Consider the following 26,682-nt stretch of genomic DNA (forward strand, 5'->3'; position numbering starts at 1 on the left):
ACCAGCAGGGGACCTATCAAGAGAGTTTGACTTCTAGCATGAAAGACTCTGTGGGGACAATTTTTTCTCTCAGGGAATACCCAGTGGGAATATGCCTTCCTGGCCAGCCCTACATTTGCTCAAAAAATCAGCACACAGCATTTTGTTGCAGGCCCAGAGGCCTTTCTTCCTCCAGACTGTAATGCCAATGGACAGGTAAGGAAGTAGCACTTTCAGTCCCAAGCAGTAAAGAGCCCTTCCTAGGAAAGGCCAAGTTCTGAAAAGGGAAAAATGAAGTCTAAGAGAGTCCTCAAGAGATGCCTTCTGAAAATCTTGGGGAATTGTCTTTCTATCTGACCAGGGACTTGAACCTTGGACCTTCAGATTAAAAGTCTGATGCTTTACCAACTGAGCAAATTTGATGCTGAAGGAAAACTGCTCAGAAAATGAGGGCAGAAAACAATACAGAAAACCTGATGCTTTCACTCTCTTAGCAGTCTTAGCCCCAGCCTGCTCCTCCATCCGGCGCCCTGAGTGAGGCCTTATTCTTTTTTTAGTTAAATAGCAAATCCAGGAGAAAACACAGTTATACAAAGCAAAACGAAATCACAAACAGAAATGTCGTTGGAAATACAAAGATTAAAAAGGAAAACGCAATTCCCATCACTTTATCATGTCTGGGCCATTCCTGTATTGAGAGCACCTGCTAAGGGCCCTGTGTGCTTACGAGAAACCTGGAGAAACTTATACCACAGCCTGAACAAGAAACTCAACTGCTCCCAGGTGCTGCAGTAAAACCCTTTCCCTGCTATGACGTTGCACTCCATATGATTTTATTAAAATATGCTAATGAGTGTGAATATAATGTAACTGAAATATGCTTTATGCATGTAAGGTAGCATTACAAAGTTTATAATCGACTGTGTGTGTTCATTGTATTTGTGTGAACCGATCATTCTTGTATCTGAAACTAGAAATATGAACAATAACTCTGAGGTCTTGTTGTAATGATGCAAAGTGTGGGCCACTAATAGTGGTTTGGACTCTTGATGGCTCCCATTAACCAGGACAATTGAGTGTAGGTGGCTCTGTCCTGCACCATCTGTGAGTCAGGCCAGGAAGAATGAAGGCTTGGGGTCTCACAGGACATGTGAGCATGTCACCTGGTACAGGAATCCATCTTAAACCTGGGGCTTTTCCCCAGGAGAGAGACAAAAGATTCCTGCCTTGTACCAAAGTTATATAAGGGGGTAAAACAGAAGAAAGGTGGCTGCAGTCATAAGAAATCCCCTAGCTACCACCTGAGCTGGAACAAGGATTACGCCAGGTGAAAAGATTGGGCCCAGACTAGAAATAAGCCTAGTCTGCAAAAGAAGCTTATTGGAAGATCTGAGGGGGAGATTTTATCTGTATTGAGTTCATATTGTGTTAGGTTTAGACTTGCATGTTTTTGATATATTTTGCTCTATGGAGAATACAAACTCTATAGAGAAGGAAAAGTTAATGCCTTAGAAGATTCTGTGTGTGTGTGTGTGTTAGATGGATGCGAAGGTGTCTAGAAAACACTGTCCTGTAATCTCTTTTCTCTGATTTCCTTTAGAAAATTTGAAGCAGGGAGCAAAAACCATTGTCTTCTGAAAGGTTTGAACTCAAAGCTTTCAAATTATGAGACTGAGACACTACCAGCTGTGCTAAGAAGGCTTGGAAAAGTTTTAGACTCAATGCATATAGAATCCTTCTGCAGCTGTGACCGAGCCAGGGGTGCACTGGAAGAAGCAGGGGGATATGGTGCCCAGACACCTTTCCTGGCAGTTAATAGATCAATTTTCCCTGACAGTGAACAATCTACTGGAATTCATGGCAGCAGAGGGTGGATATTTCCAAGCTGAGCATCAGCTTCCACATTTCAGAACATATTCTCCTTTTCCTAGTAGGGTACTTTCCATGTGAATTGGGAAAAACAAGTTGGGAAATCTACAGGGGTAATAGAAACCAGCATTTAAGGTAAGACTTGAACTCATAAGCCCAGCAGTAGTCCTTTCTGCACTAACCAGTAGCACCACGGCAGTTGCTTCTTAGGCAAAGCTGGGAAGCAGGAAATTACCAGTCTCTGTGGTTCACACCTTTGCCTGGTAATTGAAAGGCTGCTGGTTCATACCTAACTAAAGATGCGACTTTTCAGCCATGAGACTCCAGGATCTTTTAACAGGAAGAAAATCTCCTCATTTCTGGTTTAGCCCCATTTGACTCCTTCTGCCTGTCTTCTCCCCCACACCATCTCTTTCCTTGCCCATTGAGGCCATACAGAGAGGAGCCCCAGTCACTGAGAAGTTCCCTTTTCTCCTTCACAGAGGGCTTTAACGCCCCTTATCTCACTCAGGCTCACAACCACCCAGAGTTCAAGAACTGTCCCTGTTCCCATTGGACAGATGAGGGGAGCCTGAGGTCCAGAGAAGGGAAGTGACTTACCCAAGGGCCTACAAAGCAAAGCGGTGGCAGAGCCATAAAGAAAAGCCACCAGTTCCGACTCCTGTTCTAATGGACAACAAACCCCCCAGAGGCAGGGATAGAGCCCAGGAATCGAGATGGTGGGGAAATGTCATTCAAACTGTTTCTGTCAGAAAATCCCATTCAGACTAAACCAGTTTGTTTCTCGAAATCATAACAAGTGGGATAAAAGTTCTTTGCTAAAATATTTTGTTGCAAAACAAAAGCATCTCCTGTCTGTCACAGTGTGTTAAATTGTCTTGTCACACACAAAGAGGAGACACTTGGATCTCAAACATTAGATAAGATGCTTCAGTCTGAGATAAGTCATTGCTGCTCTTAACAATTTCAAAATAAAAACATACAAATCAAATAGACTATTTCAGCTATTCTATTATGTGTTAATCTGCTCTGAGTAAACGTAATAGGACACCTCATACTATGCCCTACTCCGAGTGACACTCTCAAATGGATCCCCATCCTCCACCCACTGTGAGGTAGGTAGGAGCAGATCATTATTATCTCTACTTGAAAAAGGGAGAAGGTAAGGCTGAAAAAGGAGAATTGACTTGTCTTATGTCACACAGCAAGTCAGTGGCAGAGTTGGGAATTGGACCCAAGAGCCCTGATTTTCAAACTAACCTTCGGAACTTGAATTTCAGACATTGAATGACCTGAATAAAGTGCTCTCAGATGAGCTCCAGACCAACAACAGTGCACAGTAATTATTCAGCAAGTATTTGAGGAGAACTGCAATGAACTGCTCAGAATCATGAACTGCTCAGAGACAATTAATGCAGAGAAGCAGCAAAATTTGTCAAACATAGAACTGGTTCTGACTTATTTCCTTGATCTTAAAAGAGAACATCAAGGACCTGAGTCTCCTCCCTGCCAATCAGGGTAGAGCCTGAGGAGGGAAGGCTGAGGGTTCTCACCAGAGAGCACAAAGGATGGGCCAGGTCACCAGTGGGGATCACTGTCAGAGCACTATTTCAGCCCCACAATGGATGGACCACCCACAGTGGGAGCTGCAGAGCACTCCCCTGCAACACACACACACACACACACACACACACACACACACACACACACACACACACACACACACACACACACACTGGTGTTGGAGGGGAACAGGAGAAAAGACAAAAGAAGCAAGAGACGATGAGAAAGGAGGGATGGAGGGATGGAGGGAAAGGTGAAACTAAAAGGACAAACCCTAATGTCCCCAGTGATTCGAAGGGACAAAATCCCAGGCGTGGAATAAAATTCTTCCTCCTTAAGCTCGTGTTTTCAATGCCTAGAATTCAACTCTCACCAGATGGATCAGACTGAACAGGTTTAAGACCTCCAGGAAGCTCTTGCCTTTTAAACAGGGATGGCTGTTTTCTAGTAAAATCACTACAAGGGAAGAAGAAAACTCGAAAGAGGTTCCTCCTGGCACTCACATCCGTGAACCCGAATACTCTGTCAGTCCTCAAGGAGACCTGGAGAAGGAGACTTGCTGAAGCAAAGCCACAGGGGTCTCTGAGGTTTCCCTGGCCCCTCGTCTCTGTCCTGCCTGGATGATGTCAGCATCTCTCTATGAGGTCACCACCTCCCCACCACCTTTGACAGATAGTCTGAGGTGCTGAAAAAGGCCTTTGTGATGTCACTGCCACACCCCTCCCTTGCTGTGTTAATGTTCTGCCACTGGCCAGGCTCTTTGCAGGTTTAAGCTACTCCCTGTGGATCACCCCACTCAAGGAGCATTCGTTCTAGGAAGCAAGCTGGCTAGACAGGAAAATATCAGATGCTGCTGCCAATGCTACACTCAGTTTTTCAGAAATTAGTCGACTTTATGGCCAGAAGAGACCATTAGAGCTTCTAATCTGACCCCCTGCATATCGCAGGCCTCCTGTATGACGCAAGAGCTACTTTGGGGGCAAACACATTCCAGAAAGGCATCTAGTCTTCATTAAATGACATCAGGAGATGGCAAATCCACCACTTTCCTTCGTAGCCTGTTCCTGTGGTGAATCATCCTCGCTGTTGAATATTTGTGCCTTAGTTGTAATATGAATTTGTCTCTTTTTACCTTCCAGCCGTTGGGTCTTGTTATGCCTTTCTCAGCTCAATTAAAAAGCCCTCTAACACCCAATATTTTCTCTCCATTAAGGCCCTTCAACACTTCAGTGAAGTCACCTTTCAATCTTCTTTTGATAAGCTAAACAGACTGAGCTCTTCAATAGCTTACTAGAAGGCATTTTTCTCCAGCCCTCAGAACATTTGGTGGGTTTTTGCTGCCCCAGCTCCAATTTCACCTCATCGTTTTCAATCGAGGACACCAAAACTGGAGGCAGCATTCCAATATCAGTCTCACTGATACCATGTCACCTCTTGGGACATTAATGACTTAATCTGTAACTGTATAGATCACTATTGCGACCACTGTTCTATATTTGCAGCCAATATTATAGAAAAGTTGCCACGTAAGGGATCTGTGAAGAGGTTCTGATTGGCTGATTATAATGATGCTATCTCTAGATGTGTATCATTTTTGTAGTTGACGTTATGAATATTGGTTCTATGCTGTCCATATTTCTAACTCATGCTCTGCTTCTAGGGAACACTCAAGACAAGTTGGTGTCAGTTCGGCCTAGCCTGCTTGATGGCCCACTAAGGACCATCAGTTATACAATCGACCCATTGAGAGAAGGCAGATACACCTTGTGACTCATCAAGGTATGCAGGGACCTGCCTGTGGACAGAACTCAAAGGTTTTTCTATGCCACGTGCTGGATAGAGTGTCCTTGGGACAAAGAAAGCAAAGACCACGTGGCAAGAGACTATAAAAGGCTGATGCCTCATCTCCATCTTGTCTTCAGTCCTGCTTCATACCTCTGGAGGGACTTTGCTACAAACAAGCTTCAGCTCTGTACAAAGGACTGAATGCCCCATTCCAGTTGTGGATGGACTCCAGAGACTTGATTAGAATTTGCAGTTTATTCCATAGGTGCTACAGGCCTAGAGCTTTGCCATTACTTCATGTGAAGGATTAAAAATCTATTTGCTCTTTATGTAGCAACCTGGTGCATGGATTGTGCCAGCTCTTTTCCAGACTCAAAGTCCAGATTATGGTCAAGGACCAGAGGCCTAGCAAATAGTGATAAGCTAAGAGAAAACTGGGGTAAACAGAAAGCCTTGCTTGCTAAGATAGGCCTGGTCAGCAAATTGCCAGGTGTTGGAGCTAAGAACTAAAGAATTGTGTCTTATTCAGAGATGCAGATTGAACAAAGAATCTCTGTTTCTATTGTGTTTGTTTCTTCTGTAGGGAGACGTTCTTCCCACAGATCCAGTCTTGAGTTTATGAAAAGTTGTCACATGTCAGTATAAGATATGTCATCCTTCCACGTCCCTTCCCAGGGACCAATGCTTGCCTTTAGACACATAGAAAATCTTTATTACCATATACTTTCAATGTTTCTTTGCTTTAACCCCTAGGAATGTACCTGTTGGACAATCAAAAGAGTTGCTCCATTCCTATGGACCCCAAATCAGAATTCAACATAGATATTTTATACTAACAACATTTTATCAAAGTATTAATGAAATGTTAACTTGCTAACTTGAGACCATGGGTGGAGACATTATGTAATCTGTTAACTATTGGCTAATGTGCTTATCTTGTCTTGCTGCAAAACCTATCCCGGGGTGTGGAACTGCCTACCCCGTCACTTTCCCCTGCTTGTGAAAAATCTATATATTCTATTGTAATTAATTAATTAACAATGTCTCTGAGCCTAATAAGCAAGGTGACACTCCGCCAGCACTGTGTGTAATAAACTCCTATTTTTGATCTCTACATGGTGTAGATTTCTGTCTTTCTCGGACACCTGCTGAATAAAGAGAAGATTCAGGATCCAGCCTGGCTGAATGTGTGTCCTCTCCTCACAGCTTGGTGATCTTTTAATGAAATAGAGAAGACTGCCTTTGCCTAGCTGTACACTGCTTGCAAAAGAAACAGGTCTTTTTGGTGACAAGTGTTGAAAGGAGGCACTAGACAAATGTGGAGACAGAAAAATGTCCCCCAACTGAACTGGCATCTGTGGATGCTGAAGTCACAACACAGAACACTAAACATTATTTGAGAACGGCTGGTGTCAGAAGAGTCTCTGACAAGGCCTCTTCCCCCCAGCAGGGGCCTCTCTGTGCACAGAACTCCTGGTAGCGTGATGGCTGCAGGCAGTGGAGAACTCTATTTTGGCATCTCTTTGCCTGTTTTGTGGTCAGCATCTGCAGTGGCTGTTAAAAGGTCTCTAGATTGTGATCTTTGGGAAGAGCTGGCTGAAGAGCATTCCTACTAACCAGGAGAGCCTGGCTTGGCCTGTCAGTTCTTCCTTGCTGAACCTAGTGTGTCTGTTGGCTCCTTTTTTGTATCTCTTTTCAAAAAAAGAAAAGACCTGTCAGCAGAATCCTTCTAAGTGCTTGTTCAAGAGAGAGAGAGCCTTCCTTGCGGCTAAGTCTTGGTGCCATGGGGCATGCCTCATTGCTGTGGTGCCTCTTGCTGGCCATCCTGGTAATAAGTTCTGGTTCACCAGTGCGCCTTCATCTAGTGGCATCTGGCTGCATCTGTTTTATCATTAGGACCCATGGCGCTCTCAGGACTTCAGTGTCCTCTTATGGACACAGCCCTCTGGCTGTGCCCCACTCAGTTCTCTCCCCCCTTCCCGGGGGCAGCTGTTCTCTACCCGGACACTTGCCTCAGTCGCTGGCTGCAGTCCAGGGTGTAGCCACTTGTGTCAGCCAGTACGGAGGCAAAAGTCGTGAACGTCCAACCCTGCATCTGTTTCCCTGGACCACTTCCCCAGCACCTTCCTCTGCATTTGTATTAGGGCCTCAGTCTGGCAGTATTCGGCCAGAAGGTCACTCATGCTCCCCTTACCCACCCAGCACTACTCTGATCATGGTGCCCACCCTTCCCCTTCCCCAGCCCCAGCCCCAGCCCCAGCCCCAGCCAAACCTCCCTCCTCAAACTTCAAGCAGTGACTAACTCTTGCTGTGCTGAGCAGCCCTTTATATATTGGCTGCTCCAGCAAGCCTTCTCCTTATTGGCTCTCCCAGTAAGCCCTTTCCTGATAGGCTGGGTTCTGCGCAGCCTCTGCAAGGCTGCCTTAATCTTTTTCCTGCTTGGTTGGGGGCAGACACCTCCCCACACTTGGAAAATGGCAAATGAGAAATTTATAGCTGGTGGAAAGGTTACCATGACTGAGAACTGAGCCGAGGTTGCTGCGACTGAAACACAGATCACTAACCACTGTATGTTTACAGTGGCTGGCGGGAGAAGCACAAGTTAGAAGCCGTCTGTCATCTCAGCTGTGGCTTTCTGTGCATGGAGAGCCAGACACCTAAAGGTCTGCAGGTCTTGAGGGAAATGTGGAACGTCTGTACTTTAGAATTTGCAGGTGTTGTCCTGGGCCATCAACTGGAACAGTTGCAAACACTTTCTTGAAGCAGGCACCATGGCTTAGCTGGCTAAAGCCCTTGTTTCCTAAACAGGAGATCCTGGGTTCAGCTCCCAGTGTTGCCTTCATGTATGGCTTTTGTCTCCTCTGCTCACATTTTCCTGTGTCTTCCTAGGAAACAGAAGAGACCTCCTTTGGTAGCCAAGTCATTGCTTGCTAAGGAAAAGGCTTCTTTGTAGAGAAGCATTGGAAAGAATCAAATCACAAGCCTGGAGTTGATGAAAAGGCTGCTGTGACTGGCATTAGCATGGTGGTTGCTTTGACTGCAATAGCTGCAACACGAGAGCCTGCGCCACATGTCCTTGTGATTCACTGGGGATGTCCACACACAGATATCATGTCACCTTCCTTTAGATAGTCACTGATAAAAAATGGAGCAGTTGGGAGAAAAGTCCCAGAGAGTGGTGCCGTGGCTAAGCTGGCTGACTCACCTGCCAGGTAAAGTGGAGGTTAGAGATGCAGCACCCAGTGGTGCCTTGCCAAATGTGTCTGCTCTTCCCATCTTTTGGTCAATCTTCTGAGGAAACAGAGAAGACTGCCTCTGCCTTGCAATGCAAATACTTCCAAAAGAAACCGGTCGTTTTTTCTGACCAGTGTTGGAAGGAGGCACCTAAGAAATGTGAAGACAAGGAAAAGGTCATCGTAACTCAACTTGCATCCATGGCTCTTGGGGCCACAACGCAGAGCACTAAGCACTGTATGACCACAGCAAAATCTAAACTTTACACCTTATTACACTAGGCAGTAGTTAGGTCAAGCATTTTTCTCACCCCACTGGATGTTACCCTCCTTAATACATAGAATTCCCCCCTTCATTTTCTCAGGATTTCTGCTGCTTCCAATATAGGTGGGGGAGGAGAAAGGCAAAAACATGATGCCACAGTCTCCTATTTTATATCCTTAGTTCAAGTGTCTAGAAGACACTTGCCCAGACGTGTCCGGGTGGGCTCTGCTGAGTCACTAGTTTAGGGAATCCTGCTGGTGTGGTCTTGTGCAACTGACTCATAGACTTGAGCAGTCCCCACAGTCTTGTGTTTGGGTATCTGTCATTGAATTGGAAATCCCTTAATTACAATTCCTCTGCTGATTCATGGTTGTTGAACTCCCTCCTTGGCAGGGGTCACTAGCAAAATTATAGCATATTTCAGTAACAACCATACAGCAAAATGCATAATTTCATACACCCTCATGCTATACATATTTGGACAGAGTAACCGATTTCAGCAGATCATGACTTTTAATGTGATAACTGACATGGAATTGTTTGTATGACATATCAAAGTCATATATGACTGATGAATATGTGAGCTACAGGGGGCTATTTTGAGGTACATCATGTCACAAAAGCCTCCAGAGACTGGTCTTTGGGAAGAGCTGGCTGAAGAGCCTTCTGAGTAACTAAGAGATCCTGGCTTGGCCAGCCAGTTTGTGCTTGTGAATTAAACTTGTCCTCTGGGCTCCGTTTTTTGTGTCTCTTTCACATAAATAGAGCAGAAGTTCTTGGCCAATCCTTGACAGTGCTTGTTCAAGACACAGAGAGCCTCTGTGCTGGGGCAGGGGTAAGGGTGCAGGAGGTGGTCGGAGGGGGGGTGCTTACCTCGGGCAGCACAGCCCCCAAAGTCACCGGCAGTCGGGATTTCCCTCAACAATGCCCCACAGGGGTCCAGGGTCAGCTCCAGCACAGGCCACACTGGAAGGCTTAATGCTCGAGCTACAGCACATGCTGGGCAGGCTTGAGGCCAGGGTCCCCATGGCAGGAGAGAAGAAGAAGACTCGTCCCCTGGAGGGGCAGGATGGGCTTCCTGGATCCCATTTGCTCACAGCCAGGGCCCTGCCCCCACTCCCAAATCGTCCATGGCGCCCCCAGGTCAGCCAGAATGGAGCAGCAGTTTTCACTGCATCAAGTCCACTTATGGCTTACAGGCAACTCCTAGACCCACCACAGCCCATCATCTTGGCCAGAAAGGAACCTACTCAGCCTCACCATTGCTTCTTTTCCTTCCACCCAGAACCCCGCTTCTCCTGGGCTGCAAGGAGCCATCCCTGGGATGCCAACAGCCAGCCACAGGGGTCTATCTCCCAGCAGCCAACCGCACCTCCATGGTTTGGCCCTCAGAAGGGCAGGTGGGGGTTTCCTGGATCCCAGTTGCTCACAGCCAGCCCAGCCTCCACCGCTAAAACCATCAGTCATGCCCCCAGGTTGGCCATAAAGGAGCAGCCATTCTCCGCTTGGACTCAGCTTTGCTTGTTTTCCTTTGACCCAGAACCCTCCTTCTTCTCCTGGGCTGCAAGTAGCCATCCCTAGGAAGCCAAGAGGCAGGCACAGGATTCTGCCTCCCAGCAGCCAACCACACCTCCCCAGGCTTTGCAGAATGAATGGTGGTGCTTTTCTAACCCCACTTAGCCACAATGATGTGCTTAGTTTCTGCCCTGCCTTTCTCAGCTTGACTTTCCTCTTTTGCCCCATTCCTGCCTCACTTCCTCCTTTTGGAAGTCACGCAAAGAAGGCCAGCAGGAAGAGCCGGCGTCCACCTGCCAATCTCCAAGGGCAGAGGAGGCCAAGCCACAAGTCTCTGAAAGGTAACATGCCTAACTCCTCTAGGTTCTCCAGCCTGACACCAAGGTGCTTTCTCCACTGCTGTCAGCACCTTCTGTCATGCAGGGTTTGGAGTTATCCCAGGGACAGGCCAGTGGCAAGAGGAGCGCCTTCCTGAACAGCAAGGGGATCTGGGAAAAGGAAACCAGCATGTTTCTGCCTGTCTTTGAATCAGGGACCTTTTGCGTGTTAGGCAAATGTGATAACCACTACACTACAAAAACTCCATCTGCTTGGCTGTTGCTCACCCTGCCACAGACCGATGGACAAACCTAGAGAAAGTGGTGGCAGCCCTTCAATAGGTCAGCTGGCAGAGCAGAGGACTGGAGCCGGCACTCAGGAAGTCGTCCTTATTTCGCCCGTGTGACTCCAGCTTGAGGGAGAGCTTCTTCTTCTTCTCCTTGCTGACAAAGAGCAAGAGAAGAATGAAAGGTCACATGGGCCAACTCGGTGCAGAAGCCCATGCTGTCTTTTCCTGCTGCATAGCCTCAAATGAGGGACTCGTGGCAGTTAAAGGAACTGATGCACCTTTCAGAAAACATCCCACCTGTGCACAAAGCTGGATAGAATAGCCTGGTAGTCTAGCACGCTCCCAACTGAACTACTTCAGCAGCTGCAAGGTTTCTTTTTGGCTCATTAAACCACATCTTCAGTCACTGATGGCCAATGAGAGAGTGACATCGCTTGCTATTTTAGCACTTGAAAATGCCATTGGCCAATCTTTGGATCTCTTTAATGCTGCGCTTCAGTTCATGGGGGAAAGGTGAGAGAAGCCACCTTTCAACTAAAGGCCTGGGGTTAACATCCTAACGCTGTCTCCTACTGTAACACTATTTAATCCTGGCCAGCCCTGTGCTGGTGACAGTTCCACTTCTAGATGTTAGTACGTTTCAGTTACCATTAAAATTAAAAAGTTTCTATATGCTTAAAGAAAATGCATTTGTTTTATTTGCTTATATATGGCATGAATAAATACAGGTTTACAGAATCTAGCCTGCAAATTTAGCATCTTATATGACAGAGAAAATCATGCATCGAAATTGTACATCAAAATCATGTACTGAGCTACAAATGCAATGAAAAATAAGATACTTAAAATTTTAACACATGGAGGGGGGCACCGAAGACACGTCTTGCCTGGGGTGCCACTTGGTCTAGGTCAGACACTGCCAGGGAGAACAGGAATTAGTGTCACATGTCTATTTTCAGGCTGTAATCTGTGGGCACCCTGCTCTGCGGGAGGGATCGTGGTAACCCAGACTCAGGGCTGGAACAGGCCCTGATTGAGGGGGTGGCTGCATGGTTTATAGCGCTCCGATGTCTCAGACAATGTGTCTCTCCCAAAGCATCAGATCTGCATCCCCAGAAGGCTCCTGTGCTGCCTCCGCTCCTTTCACCTTCTACAGTAAGGAGCAGCAGCAAGGGTCAGGCATGAGCCATAGGCACTATGTGGAAGGCAGAGGCTTCAGGAGCCCAGAGTGTTTGCCAGTCTGGGCATTTTGGCTGAGACCTCAGGGACACATTGTGAGGCAGAATCCCAGGCATCTGTACGAAAGGAGCATAGGGACTTAAGAGCAGCCAGACTGGGTCAGACTGGGTCCATTTTGCCCAGTGTCCTGTCTTCCCATAGCGGTCAAAGCCAGGTGCCCCAGAGGTAATGAACAGAACAGGTAATCATCAAGTGATCTATCCCCTGTTACCCGCTCCCAGCAAACAGAGACTAGGGATACCTTCCCTGCTTTTTGCCGGCCGCTGCACATTGAGTGGATGTTTGCAGAGAACTATCCACAGTGACTCCAAGATCTCTCACTTGAGTTGCAATAGCTATTTTACATCCCATCTTTTTATATGTAGAGTTGGGATTATGTTTGCCAATGTGCATCACTTTGCATTTATCAACATTGAATTTCATCTGCCATTTTGTTGCCCTTTCACCCAGTTTTGTGAAATCTCTTTTTAGCTCCTCACAGGCTGCTTCGCCCTTAACTATCCTCTGTAGTTTGGGATCATCTGCAAAATTTGTCACCTCGCTGTTTAGCAGATCGTTTATCAATATGTTGAATAGTCCCAGTACAGACACCACTAGTTACCTGTTTGCATCCTGAAAACTGACCATTTAGTCCTACCCTTTGTTTCCTAGCTTTTAACCAGTTATTGATCCAGGTGAGGACCTTCCAGAGGTGAAAGTAAGCCGGTCCAGTCCGGTATGGGGTACCGGCAAGAGCGGGTAAGCTGTGCTAGCCTGGCCCAGCTTCCCCAAACTGGTGATTTAAAGGACCCAGGCCTCACTGAAGAGGCCAGAGCCCCAGGCCCTTTAAATCGCTGCCTGAGCCCCCCTGCTGGAGCCCTGGGGAGCAAATCACTGCCGTGGAACGCTGCTCTCTCCCGCGCCACGAACACAGAGCAGGGGCAACGGGAGCTTCCTTACAGTGTGTGGGGGGGCACTGTTGTCTGAACTGTGGTGCTCCCATGACACCCATTCCCCAGGGATCCACATTCACATCACCCCTCCCCCGAGGCCACACCCACAGAACGCCTCTTCCCTCCAAGACTCCACCCTTCCCCCCACTCCATCATTTGTCCTAACAGCCAGTAAAGAGTGGTGGGGCCATGGCCCTCTAACCCCCTGTTCCAGCACCCCTGACACAGAGCTAAGCAGGCAGCAGTGTGTGTGTGTCACAGAGGCTGCTGTGCTGAGCTGAGCCAGTGAGGGAAACAGTGGCTGATGTTGGGGCTGTCCCCTTCCCCCTGTCTCAGGACTGGTTGCTTGCAGCAGCTGTCTGAACTTAGAGACTGTGTGCCCACATAATCCCTCTCCCCACACACACAAAAACACTCTCTACCCCACCAGGCACATTGTAGTTGAAAAGCAGCTGGCAATCTAGTAGGATTCCCATGGAACAATGGGATAGAGAAACCTGCATCATGTGATGCTGTACCAGCCCATGAGGCTTTGCAAACCCTTCCCAAAGCTCCCACAGCTAGTTGCACAGCTACCCACAATGCACTGCTCTCTACAATGCACTGCTCTCTGTGGCCATCCAAGAGTCTTGCCTGGATGTGCTCTGGTGACACAAGGGGCATAGTGTGGACATGCAACAGCTGTTTAATTGAAACACTTTAAAGCCACATTACCCAATAGTGTAGATATAGCTTGAGAGTGAGACAAGACCCAGCTCCGTTGAAACTGAAGAACCACAACTTCCTCTGTATTTGGCAGAATTTGAACCTGTTCAGGGAGACCCCAATGGATTTCTAGCCCATCACCTTAACCACGCAGCCACAACTACTTGCTTGAGATCTGTCTCTCACTACACTCCAGTTCTGTTCTCACTGAGTGATCAATTCCAATTGTTCCCTCAGACCAGCTTCCACAACACACACACTGCTGTGCCATTGTGTAAGTTTGTCCCTGGCTGAACTGCAAGAATTCCTGCTCATTTCCCTTCTGGCTGGAGCATGAGGAGAGTGTATTTGTGGTCAATGACGTTCCTGTAGATTGTTGTCCATTTCCTGCCTTGATCATTCAGACAGTTCCTTTACCATCATATCCCCAGCACATCAGAGATTGCAATAGCAGGGGGCAGGTTTTCTCTGGGGCACTGAGCTTTGCAAGGGGGTTGGTGGTTCCTTTCCTTCGTCACCCTGGAGTAAACTCAGTTTTTATTCCATCCTTGATGTTTCAAGGAATAACAAGAGATGACCAAGGAAAGAGGTGGACAGGGCGGGTCTCAGGTGAGGGGGAGAGGTGTGAGTGCTGGGCAGGGTGAGTCTCAGGGGAAGGGCAGAGAGGTGAGGGCAGCAGGCAGACCTTGGGGGCGGGGGTGGAGAGACACAAGGAGGCCTTCTGGGAGGAGAGGAGCAAGCAAAATGTGGACCAGCAGGCCTCAGCCAAAGAGAAAGAGCAGGAGTGGGGAAGTGGCCAAATGGGAGTGAGAGCAGAGCACAGGTGGGGCTTCAGAGGGAGGAGAATGAGTCAAGGGGGTGGAGTGGACAGAACTGCCCAGAGGATTCAGGGGGCCTGAGGCAAAACATTTTTGGGTGCCCCTTCCATAAAAAAAGTTGCAATACTATAGAATACTATATTCTCATGGGATCCCTGCAGGGCCTGGGGTAAATTGCCCCACCTGACCCCCCTTCTACGTGACCGTGCCCTCAGCCTCTCCTCGTAAGTCCACTGACCCCTAATCATTTTTGTTGCCCTCCCCTAGACTCTCTCCAATTTGTTTCTGTAGTGGGAGGGCAAAAACTGGAGACAATGCTCCAGATGTGGCCTCACCACTGCTGAATAGAGGGGAATAATCACTTCTCTCTATCTGCTGGAAATGCTCCTACTAATCCAGCCCAATACGACCAGTTACCCATATTGAATGCAGACCCAGCAATATTTGATAAATTGGTTACTGTCCATTCAGGAGGTTCTTTCCTACCTATTCATAAAGAATGAAGATGCTTTAAGCAGAGGGGAGAGAGCTGTCCCGTCCGTGTAGTTAATCCATCTCCCCGAGAGGTCGTAGCTTTGTCACTGGGGGAGGCTATGTGGGTGAGTGTGCAAGCTGTGGTGTCTCCATATATCTATAAGTTTAATCAAACCCCATTTTAAAAAGCACTGTGGTCTGGGAAGAGTACAGGAGATCTCTGAGGCAGGGCCTGTTCTTCAAAATCTTTAAGATCACTGATTTACCTCCCCAGCAGCCATGGGGGTGTAACTCAGTAGTAGAGTATTTGACTGAAAATCAAAGGGGTCTTGGTTCAAGTCCCTTTGCCACCTTATAAACTTTTTCCTTCAACAAAAATAATTGCATTTCCATTATGTTGAGGAGTTCCACTGAATAGGGATCCCTGAAATGAATGGAAACACTCAATATTTTCCTGTGCAAATGCATAAAAACCTAGCAAACATGTGACTCCACTGAAATCAGTTCCAATCTTCTAAAGGATTAAAGAATCCTTACTGAGGTTGCAGGAAAAAGCCATCCCAATGTGTAGAAAGAATAGTACATATGGCAGGCGACCAGCTTGGCTTAACAGTGAAATCCTTGCTGATCTTAAACGCAAAAAGGAAGCTTCCAAGAAGTGGAAGATTGGACAAATGACCAGGGAGGAGTATAAAAATATTGCTCAGGCATCCAGGAGTGAAATCAGGAAGGCCAAATCACACTCGGAGTTGCAGCTAGCAAGAGATGTTAAGAGTAACAAGAAGGCTTTTTTCAGGTATGTTAGTAACATGAAGAAAGTCAAGGAAAGTGTGGGCCCCTTACTGAATGAAGGAGGTAACTTAGTGGACAGAGGATTTGGAAAAAGCTAATGTACTCAATGCTTTTTTTGCCTCCGTCTTCACAAACAAGGTCAGCTTCCAGACTGCTGCACTGGGCAGCACAGCATGGGGAGAAGGTGACCAGCCCTCTGTGGAGAAAGAAGTGGTTGGGGACTATTTAGAAAAACTGGAGACGAGCACATGTCCATGGGGCCGGATGTGCTGCATCCGAGGGTGCTAAAGGAGTTGGCGGATGTGATTGCAGAGCCATTGGCCATTATCTTTGAAAACTCATGGTGATCAGGGGTGGTCCCGGATGACTAGAAAAAGGCTACTGTAGTGCCCATCTGTAAAAAAGGAAGAAGGAGGATCCAGGGAACTACAGACCAGTTAGTCTCACCTCAGTCCCTGGAAAAATCATGGAGCAGGTCCTCAAGGAATCAATTCTGAAGCACTTAGGGGAGAGGAAAGTGATCAGAAACAGTCAGCATGGATTCACGAAGGGCAAGTCATGCCTGACTAACCTAATTACCTTCTGTGAGGAGATAACTGGCTCTGTGGGTGAGGGGAAAGCAGTGCATGTGTTATTCCTTGACTTTAGCAAAGCTTTTGATATGGTATCCCATAGTATTCTTGCCAGCAAGTTAAAGAAGTGTGGGCTGGATGAATGGACTGTAAGGTGGATAGAAAGCTGGCTAGATCGTCAGGCTCAATGGGTAGTGATCAACGGCTCCATGTCTAGTTGGCAGCCGGTTTCAAGCGCAGTGCCCCAAGGTTCGGTCCTGGGGCTGGTTTTGTTCAATATCTTCATTGATGATCTGGAGGATGGTGCGGATTGCACCCTCAACAAGTTTGCAGATGACCCTAAACTGGGAGGAGTGGTTGATACACTGGAGGGTAGGGATAGGATACAGAGGAACCTAGACAAATTAGAGAACTGGGCCAAAAGAAACCTAATGAGGTTCAACAAGGACAAGTGCTGAGTCCTGCACTTAGGACGGAAGAATCCCATTCACTGTTACAGACTAGGGACCGAATGGCTAGGAAGCAGTTCTGCAGAAGAGGACCTAGGGGTTACACTAGACGAGAAGCTGGCTATGAGTCAACAGTGTGCCCTTGTTGCCAAGAAGGCTAACGGCATTCTGGGCTGTATAAGTAGGGGCATTGCCAGCAGATTGATGGATGTGATCATTCCTTTCTATTTGGCATTGGTGAAGCCTCATCTGGTGTACTGTGTCCAGTTTGGGGCCCGACACTACAAGAAGGATGTGGAAAAATTGGAAACAGTCCAGCAGAGAGAAACAAAAATGATCAGAGGTCTGAAGCGCATGGCTAATGAGGAAAGGCTAAGGGAACTGGGCTTGTTTAGTCTGAAGAAGAGAAGACTGAGGGGGGATTTGATAGCTGCTTTTAAGTATCTGAAAGGGGGTTCCAAAGAGGATAGACCTAGACTGTTCTCAGTGGTAGCAGATGAGAGAACAAGGAGTAAGGGTCTCAAGTTGCAGTGGGGGAGGTTCAAGCTGGATATTAGGAAAAAACTTTTTCACTAGGAGGGTGGTGAAGCACTGGAATGGGATGGCTAGGGAGGTGGTGGAATCTCCTTCCTTAGGGGTTTTTAAGGGCAGGCTTGACAAAGCCCTGGCTGGGATGATTTAGTTGGGGATTGGTCCTGCTTTGAGCAGTGAATTGGACAAGATGACTTCCTGAGGTCGCTTCCAACCCTAATATTCTATGATTATATGATTAGATGTTCTAATGGTCTCTTCTGGCCATAAAGTCGACTAATTTCTGAAAAACGGAGCTTAGCATTGGGAGCAGCATCTGATGTTTTACTGTCTAGCCGGCTTGCTGCCTAGAACGAACGCTCCTTGAGTGGGGTGATCCACAGGGAGTAGCTCAAACCTCCAAAGTGCCTGGCCTGGGGTAGGACATTAGCACAGCAAGGGAGGGGTGTGGCAGTGACATCACAAAGGCCTTTTTCAGGACCTCAGACTATTGGTCCAAGGTGGTGGGGAGGTGGTGACCTCACAGAGAGATGCTGACATCATCCAGGCAGGACAGGGGCGAGGGGCCAGGGAAACCTCAGAGACCCCTGTGGCTTTGCGTCAGCAAGTCTCCTTCTCCAGGTCTCTCCTTGAGGACTGATAAAGTGTTCGGGTTCACAGATTTGAGCACCAGGAGGAACCTCTTTCGAGTTTTCTCCTTCCCTTGGAGTGATTTTACTAGAAAACAGCTGTCCCTGTTTAGAACATAACAGCCTCCTGGAGGTTTGAAACCTGTTCAGTCTGATCCATCTTGTGAGAGCTGAATTCTAGACATGGAAAACACGAGCTTAAGGAGGCAGAATTTTATTGCGCACCTGAGATTTTGTCCCTTAGAATCAGTGCGGACATAAGGGTTTGTCCTTTTTGTTTCAGCTTTTCCTCCATCCATCCTTCCCTCCTTTCTGTTCTTCTCTTGCTTCTTATCTCCTTTTTCCTATTCCCCTCTCAACACCAGCAGGTGTGTTTGTGTGTGTGTGTGTGTGTGTGTTGCGGGGGAGTGCTCTGCAGCTCCCACTGTGAGAGATCCACCCAAAAATGTGGGACTGAAATAGTGCTCGGGCAGTGATCCCCAGCAGTCACCTGGGCCATCTTTTGGGCTCTCTGGTAAGAATCCTCAGCCTCCCATCCTCAGCCTCTATCCTGATTGGCTGAGCAGGGGGTTATTGACAGGGAGGAGACTCAGGTCCTTGTTGTTCTCTTTTAAGAACAAGGAAATAAGTCAGAACCAGTTCTATGTTTGACATATTTTGTTGCTTCTCTGCATTAATTGTCACTGAGCAGTTGATGATTCTCTCTAACATTGCAGTTCTCCTCAAATACTTGCTGAATTATTACTGTGCACTGTTGTTGGTCTGGAGCTCATCTGAGAGCACATTATTCAGGTCATTCAATGTCTGAAATTCAAAATCCGATGGTTGGTTTGAAAATCAGGGCTCTTGGGTCCTATTCCCAACTCTGCCACTGCCTGGCTGTGTGACCTAAGACAAGTCAGTTCTTCTTTCTCAGCCTTAGCTTCTCCCTCTTTCAAGTAGGGATAATAATAATCCACTCTTACCTACCTCATGGTGGGTGGAGGATGGGGATCCATTGGAGAGTGTCACTAAGAGTAGTGCATAATATGAGGTGTCCCATCACGTTTTCTCAGAGCAGATTATGACATAATAGATTAGCTGAAACAGTCATTTTTATTTGTATTTTTTTATTTTGGAATTGTTAAGAGCAGCAACGACTTAGCTCAAACTGAAGCATCTTATCTAATTTTCAAGATCTAAGTGTCTCCTCCTTATTTGTGATGACACAATTTAACACACTGTGACAAACAGGAGATACTTTTGTTTTGTAATAAAATCTTTTTGCAAAGAAATTCCATCCCACTTATGATTCTGAGAAACAAACTGGTTTAGTCTGAATGGGATTTTCGGACAGAAACGGTTGGAATGAAATTTTAACACCATCTCAATTCCTGAGCTGTATCCCTGCCTCTGGGGGGATTTGTTGTCTGTTAGAACAGGAGTCTGACTGGCGGTTTCTCTTTCTGGCTCTGCCACCGCCTTGCTGTGTAGGCCCTTGGGTAGGTCACCTCCCTTCTCTGTACCTCAGGCTCCTCCCATTTGTCCAATGGGAATAGGGAGAGTTCTCGAATTCTGGGCAGTTGTGAGCCTGAGTGAGAAAAGGGGTGTTGAAGCCCTCTGTGAAGAAGAAAAGGGAGTTTCACGGTGTTTTAGCACCAAGGAATTCTAAAGTTTGCTAAAGTGTCTAGTCTGTGGAAACAAGAAATGGTCGAGTCCAAACTTTTTAACCACTGCCTTTTTAAAGCCCTTTCAAGGATGTGAGTCCCTATCTTTTAGGTACCTGGGGTTCTTTGCCAGCAGGAGAGAAGAGGTTCCTGCCTCCGTTTTTGTGGCCTTAACAAACCAGGTGTTGTGCCCCAGTTCTCGTCTGAGACCCCTGAAAAAGAACATCTTCCCTTCCATGAACAAGACAGGTCCTATCTTTCAAAGGGGAACAAAGAGACCCCTGGGACTTACAAATTAGTTAGCCTGACTGCCATAACTGGAGAGATACTGGAATACATTCTTAAACACTCAGTTTGTCAGCAGCACCAACAGGATAATTTGGTTCTTAGGACGAGTGAGCATGGAATTGTCAAGAACAAATCATTCCAAACCAATCCTCTTTCCTTCTTCGGCAGGGTTCCGGGCCTGGTGGAGGTGAGTAAACAGTAGATGGGATCTAGCTTGCAGTTACTAAGGCTTTTGACACTGTCCCGTAGGACATTCTCACAAGCAAACGAGGGAAATGCAGTCCAGCTGCAATCAGTGTAATATGGGTGCAGAGCTGGTTGAAAGCCCAGACTCCAGGAGCCCTTCTCCATATTTGGCTGTCAAATGGAGAGGGTGTACCTAGTGGGCCTGGCAGGCATCAGTCCGGGGTCTGGTACTATTCAATATTTTAATGAATGATTTGGAAAATGCAGTGGAGATCATGCTTCTAAAATTTGCAACTGACACCAATCACTTTGGAGCACAGGATTGAAATTCAAAACGTCCTTAACGAATTGGAGTGTTTTTCTTCTTGAGCCAAACTCCATGGCTGGGCCCCTCTCTCTACACTGGGCTGAAGTGAAACCCCAGAGTCAAACACTCTTCCTGGGCAGTGCGCTCTGACCTTGAATGGTCAGATTCTGCTTAGCACTGTCAGAGCAACTTTTGCTGGGAGATTCTCCCAGCACTTTCCAATAGTGGGAAAGTATGAAATCCCCATTTAACTGCTGGGGACAGAGCCCTAGAGGGGGGAGCAACTTGCCCAAAGTCCCCCAGGAAAAGGAAAAGAACGAGCAGTGGAACCAATAGGAAACCCAGCAGTGGAACTCAGGAGTCCTGGGGGTGTGCTAGGGTGACCAGATGTCCTTATTTTATAGGGACAGTCCGAATTTTGGGGTCTTTTTCTTATCTAGGATCCTATTACCTCCCACCCCCTGTCCCGATTTTTCACACTTACTGTCTGGTCACCCTAGGGTGTGCACATGTGTGGGTCCCAGCTTCTTCCTGCCCCCCTCATTGAAGCAGAAGTGCAGGGTTACTACCCTGGGTACTGCAGGGCACCGGTGGACATGGGGCTGGCTGGAGGTAGCGTCTGGCTGCAGGCAGGGTAAGGGGTGCGGGGCTGGCTGGCTTCAAGCAGGGGGTGCATTGGGTTGGCTTTAGACATGGCAGGGGATGCAAGGCTGGCTGCAGACAGGGGGTGCAGGGCTGGTGCAGGCTGGGTGTGTGTGGGGGCTTGTTGGCTTTGGGCAGGGCCACAGGGAGGTGTGGCATGAGATGGCTGGAGACAGGGCAGGGGGTTTGTCAGGGGCTTTGCTGCAGGGCTGGCTGCAGGTAGGGCAGGGAGGATGCGGCTGGTGTGAGTAGGGCAGAAGGTGCAAGGCTGTCTGGAGACAGAGGATGGCTGTGGGCAGGGCAGGGCAGGGGGTGCAGGGCTGGCTGCAGGCAGGGCATGGGGCAGGGCCGGTGCAAGGATGTTTCACTCCCTGGGCGAAACTTCCACCTTGCACCCTACTCCCTGAGCCCCCACTCTGATGTGCCCCACACGTGGCAGCTCCTCCCCTCCACCCTGAGGCTCTCCTCTTGTGGCAACTCCCCCGCTCTGCCCTGCGGCATCCCCCCTCGCCCCAGCTCACCCCTGCTCCAAGCACGAGCACCCGGAGCACACAGTGGCCGCTTCACTTCTCCTGCCTCCCAGGCTTGTGGCGCCTAAGCCTGGCAGGCAGTCAAGCACCCTCCTCTGAGCCACAGCAGCCCTGACAGTTGACAATAGAGGCACCTTAGCTCCTGAGTTCCTTCAATGTGTCCCCCTCCGGGGTCCAGCTCCGATCACCAGATACTCGGGATATGTCTAAACCACCTGCCGAATCGGTGGGCAGTGATCGATCCAGCGGGGGTCGATATATCATGTCTAGTGTATATGCAACACATTGAGTGCTCTCCCCTCTACTGCTGTACTCCAGCTCGGTGAGCGACACAGGCAGATTCTATGGGGAGCTGCAGCAGTCGACTCACCGCGACTGTGACATTATAAGTATAATATAATATCTCATTGAAAGGTGACAGCGCCAGAAAGAGTTAATTAACTCACCTCACCGACTGATCTGACCCATGGGTGAACCTTAAGAACTGGTTAGCAAGTTATGTAAATGAACAGAGCTTTGAAATGCAAGTCTGCATTGTTAGAGGTAGAAGGGGAGATGTTTGCTCAGGTCTTGTGATGTAGGCAAACAAGTCTTGTCTATTGCTACAGTTTTAATTCAAAGAGCAAAAAAGGAATATTAACATTAATGATGATACTTGAGTGAAATAGTATTATTGTCTATATGTTTCTTTGAAGGTTGTGGTAACCTGTATTTGAACTGTTTAATGAATAAATTACTCTGTACTAATTGCCAGGATGCTTGGAAGGAGAGTTAAGCCTATTGTCTTTTGAGGAAGAAAGGGTGCTGGAAATGTATAAGAACCCTGGGACACGATCCTTCTTCATCTCAGATCTGCTTTGGGTTTCAAGATGGGGAAACCTTAAGCCACAAGGATTGAGATCCCCAGTCATTGACTGGAGCCACCCTGAATATGGAAATTAGACTATAACCTATGGACTATTTCTAAAAGAACTTTTGGCAACTACAAGCTCACCTCTACCATGTACCTGAACCTCAAGAATTGAATTCAGGTCGATATCTCTATTAATCTTTTAATCAACACTCTGTCTCTTTTCTTTTCTAATGAATTTTAGTTTAGTTAATAAAAATTGGCTATAGCATGTATTTTAGGTAAGATATAAGTTGTAATTGAACTTGGGTATGTAGCTGATCCTTTGGGATCAGAAGAATCTTTTCTTTAACATGATGAAGGAAGATTTTCAGGAATCATCATCATATCTGACAGGTGTGTCTGGACGGAGGCCTGAGGCTGGGTACTTTAAGGGAACTGCGTGGTTTAAACTTCTAAGTAACCAGTGAGGTACTACAGAAGCTGTTTTGTGTTAGCTTCATAAATCTAAGTATCGGAATAACCAGCAGTGTTTGGAATTTGTCTGTCCTGTTTTGTTTGCGGTTCCCCCTGATTGAGTGACCTCAGCTGGCTCCCACGGGCAGCACCATCACACCTACATCCAGGCTGTAGATGTCCGGGGGATCTTAGGGGCCTTGGGGTGCACAGATACCTATGTCGAGGCTGTATAGGTCCCTGGAGGGCTTAGAGAGTTTTGGGGGAGGGCACAGATACCAATCTCCAGGCTCTAGGGGTCCCAGGGGGGCTTAGGGGGGTTGTGGGGGGCACATATTCGTACATCCAGGCTTTAGTGGTACCCGGGGGGCTTAGAGGGTTAGTGGGGGGCATAGATACCTACGCCCAGGCTGGAGGCATCCTGCGAGTCTTAGGGGATTTTTGATGGCCCAAGATACCTGTGTCCAGGCTGTACGCGTACCAGGGGGTCTTAGGGGTTTGGGTGGGCACAGATACGTATGTCTAGGCTGTATCAGTCCCGGGGGGGGGGAGTTAGAGGTTTCATGAGGGGCACAGATATCTACGTCCAGATTGTAGCTGTCCCGGGGGGATAAGGGGGGTTATGGGGGTACAAATACCTACGTCCAGGCTGTAGGGGTTCCTGGGGGTGAGGGGGTTTCTGAGGGGCACACATGCCTACGTGCACACTGGAGTGTCCCGGGGGGCTTATGGAGTCCCTATAGGGCACAGATACAAATGTCCTGGCTGTATAGGTCCCTGGGGGGCATAGGGGGTTTGTGGGGGGCACCGATACCTAAGTTCAAGCTGGAGGGGTCTCCGGGGGTCTTAGGTATTTGGTGGCTGGCACAGATACCTACATCCAGGCTGCAGGGGTCCTGGAGGGGCTTAGGGTCTGTCACAGAGTGTGGGGGAGTCCAGTCCTGCACCCCTCTTCCTGGAACTCAAAGTGACTCTCAGCCAGCCAATAAAACAGAAAGTTTATTGGACAACAGGAGCGAAAGATACAGCAGAACTTCAAGGCACAAGGAGGATCCCGCAATCAAGTCCTTATGGGGCTTCAGGAAACTTATTTCCCAGTTTGGAATTCCCTGAATTCCAACCACCCAGACCAAAACCGAAACTGAACTAACCCAACTCTCTCCAGTCAGCCCCTTCTTTTGTCCAGCTTCCCGGGCAAAGGTGCTGATCCCCTCCCTCCTGCTTAGCTCAGGTTACAGGCTGAGCATGTGTCCGGTCCTAAGGTCACTTGCTGGTCTCCCATCCCCCACACAGACAGCCCCTACTCCATCACAGTAATGCCCAGAGCATTTCCCGCATGGAACAACAGTGACACCGTGTGGCCACGCAGGGTAATACCCAGAGCATTTCCCTCAAAGAGCAACAGTGACACCATGTGGCCATGCAGGGTAATGCACAGATCACTTCCTGCACGGAGCAAGAGTGACACCATGTGGAGACGCAGGGTAGTACATAGAGCATTTCCCTCATGGTGCAACAATGACACCATGTGGCCATGCAGGGTAATGCACAGAGCATTTCCTGCATGGAGCAACAGTGACACCGTGTGGCCACTCCGGGTAATGCACAGAGCATCACACCTAAGTAGATGCTTTAGAGATCCCTGGGGGGGCTTAGGGGTTATGGGGGGCACAGATAGCTACGTCTAGGCTGGAGGCATTCCAGTGGGGATTAGGGGCTTCATGGGGGACACAAATATCTACTTCTGGGATGGAGAGGTCCCTGGATGGCTTAGGGGGTTGTGGTGAGCACAAATACATAGGTCCAGGCTGTAATGGTCCCTGGGGGTTTAGGGAGTTGGTGAGGGGCACAAGAGCCTACCTATGGTCTGGAGGGGTACCTGGGGGACTTAAGGGGTTGTAATTGTGCAGATACCTACGTCACAGTTGGAGCTGGCCCTGGGGATCTTAGGGTGTTTGTGCCTCATACACACATCTACAACCAGGCTGGTGGGGCCCCTATTTGTCTTAGGGGGCTTGTTGGGGGCAGAGATACCTATGTCCAGACTGGAGAAGTCCTGGGGAGGCTTAGGGGGTTCCTGGAGGTCACAAATATTCCCAACCAGGCTAGAGAGGCTCTGGGGGTATTAGGGAGATGTGGTGGGGCACAGATACCTATTTCGAGGCTGTAGGGGTCCCGGGGTTACTTTTGGGCATTTTGGGGTACAGATACCTACGTCCATGCTGTAGGGATCGCTGGGAGGATCAGTGGTTTCGTGAGGGTCCACAGGTACCTATGTCCAGGGTATAAGGATCCGAGGGGGGGGCTTAGAGGTTTGTGGGGGGCATAGATACCTTCATCCAGGCAAGAGGGGTCCTGGGGGCCTTAGGCGGTTTGTGTTTTGTACAGTTACCTGCGTCTAGGCTAGAGGCATAACGTGGGGCTTAGGGGGGTTGTGAGGGCACAGTTAACTATGTTGAGGCTGGAGAGGTCCCATCATGGCTTAGGAGGGTTATGGGGGGCACAGATACCTGCGTCTAGGCTGGAGGGGTTTGGGGGGTCTTAGGAGGGTTGTGGGGGCACAGATACCTATGTCCATGCTGGAAGGGTCCCGTCGTCGCTTAGGGGATTCGTGGGGTCAGAGATACCTATGTCTAGGCTGGAGGGGTTCTGGGGGGGATTAGGTGTGCTCCCACAACCACCCTAAAAGTCCCAGTGACTCCTTCAGCCTGGACGTAACTACCTGTGACCCCCACGAACCCCCTAAGCCCCCAGGGATCCCTACAGCCTGGACACAGGTGTCTGAGTACCCCACAAACCCCCTAAGCTCCTCGAGACACATCCAGCCTGGATGTATCTGAGCCCCCAGTGAACTGCCTAATCTCCTCGGGACACCGACAGCCTGTACCTAGGTATCTATGCCCCCCACAAACCCTCTATACCCCCCAAGACCCCTCCAGCCTAGAAGTAGGTATGTGTACCCCCACAGCCCCTCTGAGACTCCTACAGCCTGGAGGTTCGTATCTGTGCCCCCCATGAAACCCCAACCCCCCTGCCCCCTCCAGCCTGGACATAAGTATCTGTGCACCACATGAACCCATAAGCACCTGTAGGGACGCCTATAGCATGGACTTAGGTATCTGGGGGCCCCCAAACCCCCCTAAGCCCACCAGGGACCCCTAGAGCCTAGAGATAAGTATCTGTGCCCCCTGAACAACATAAGAACCCCCCGGATCCCTCCAGCCTGGATTTAGGTATCTGTGCCCCCTACGAACGCGCTAAGCTCCCCAGGGACCCTCCAGCCTGGATGGAGGTATCTGTGCCCCCCCACAATCCCTAAGTGCCGAGACACCCCTCCAGCCTGGAGGTAGATATCTTTGCCGAACACAAACTGCTTAAGCCCCCCGCCTTCGGGAACCCTCCAGCCTGGATCTAGGTATCTGTGCCCCCCAACACACTAATTCCCCCTGGAAGCCCTATTGCCTGAACTTAGGTATCGCTGCCCCCCACAAACCCGCTAAGCCTCCCTGGGACCCCTACAGCCTAGACGTAAGTGTATGTACCCCTCAGAAAACCCCTAATCCACCCGGGGACCCCAACAGCATGGACCTAGGTATCTGTGCCCCCCAGGAACTCCCTAAACCCCCCAGGAACCTCTCCAACCTGGACATAGATGTCTGTTCCTCCGAAAAAACCCTAAGCCCCCCAGGACCCCTAGAGTATGGAGATAGGTATCTCGGCCATCCGCAAAAACCCCTAATCCTCTCCGGAACCTCTCCTGCCTGGATGTACATATCTGTGCCCCTCCCCACAAACCACCTAAGCCCCCAGGGACCAGTCC

At 48.7% G+C, this 26,682-nt stretch overlaps 1 protein-coding gene across 1 annotated transcript in view; it reads left to right on the forward strand.

Annotated features, from left to right (window-relative positions):
- LOC127037812 (zinc finger protein 333-like) overlaps window positions 1-26,682 on the forward strand; it is a 1,302,204-nt gene that overhangs the window by 193,229 nt on the left and 1,082,293 nt on the right. The window lies entirely within an intron of this gene.

Source organism: Gopherus flavomarginatus, chromosome 20 (assembly GCF_025201925.1).
Source record: "Gopherus flavomarginatus isolate rGopFla2 chromosome 20, rGopFla2.mat.asm, whole genome shotgun sequence".
NCBI classification, from domain to species: domain Eukaryota; kingdom Metazoa; phylum Chordata; order Testudines; family Testudinidae; genus Gopherus; species Gopherus flavomarginatus.